This window comes from Miscanthus floridulus, chromosome 16 (genome assembly GCF_019320115.1).
Source record: "Miscanthus floridulus cultivar M001 chromosome 16, ASM1932011v1, whole genome shotgun sequence".
NCBI classification, from domain to species: Eukaryota; Viridiplantae; Streptophyta; class Magnoliopsida; order Poales; family Poaceae; genus Miscanthus; species Miscanthus floridulus.
The window spans coordinates 22,733,739-22,734,470 of record NC_089595.1 but is presented as its reverse complement, the minus strand read 5'-3'; the positions used below and the strand labels follow the sequence as shown (position 1 = coordinate 22,734,470).

The window sequence follows — 732 nt, the reverse complement described above, 5'->3', positions numbered from 1 at the left end:
AGTGTTTCCATATTCTTCACATGTCATGTGGGAATCATGAATGTGCATGACTTCATGCTTCTCATTGGCTCGGTCTTCAAGCCTCTTCATCAGCAGGTCCATCTTGGCAAACAACATGTCTACCTCCTTGAGTTGATGCATACTTCCACCTCTTTTGCGAGTCTGAAGATGTTCTACATTCCAACCTTGGTTGGAGACCATCTTCTCCACGAGAGCTATTGCTTGTGCGATTGTGAGTGACAAAAATGCTCCTCTAGCAGCGGCATCCATGTTCTCACGGGTGCTATTAATCAACCCATGGTAGAAGGTCTACATGAGTAGCCAATCCTCCATCCCATGGTGAGGACATTCTGATATGTAGTCTTAGAAGCGTTACCATGCCTTAGGGACAGATTCATCATGATGCTGCTGAAAACTTGAGATTCTCCCACACAGAGCATTGGTCTTGCCTGTGGGAAAGAACTTTGTTAGGAAGGTAGTGGAGCAGTTTTCCCAGGTAGTATTTCTATCTTTGTTGGCATAGAACCATTGCTTCGCTTTTCCCCAGAAGTGAGAATGGGAAAAGGCGAAGTAAAATGGCATCTCTGGTAACTCCTTTGATGGTGAAAGTGATGCAAATCTCTAGGAAGTGTTGGAGATGGGCACTCGCATCTTCATGTGCCTTTCCACAAAACTAGCTAGCTTGCACCATGTTGGTAAGAGCTGGCTTGAGCTCAAAAACATTGTCTCCAA

The 732-nt window shown here is 45.1% G+C and overlaps 1 non-coding gene across 1 annotated transcript; it reads left to right on the top strand.

Annotated features, from left to right (window-relative positions):
- The first annotated feature begins 331 nt into the window (after positions 1-331).
- Positions 332-440, top strand: LOC136514567 (small nucleolar RNA R71). Its single transcript, XR_010773722.1, has one exon. It is a non-coding gene; the product is annotated as a small nucleolar RNA R71 (small nucleolar RNA).
- Positions 441-732: the final 292 nt, after the last annotated feature.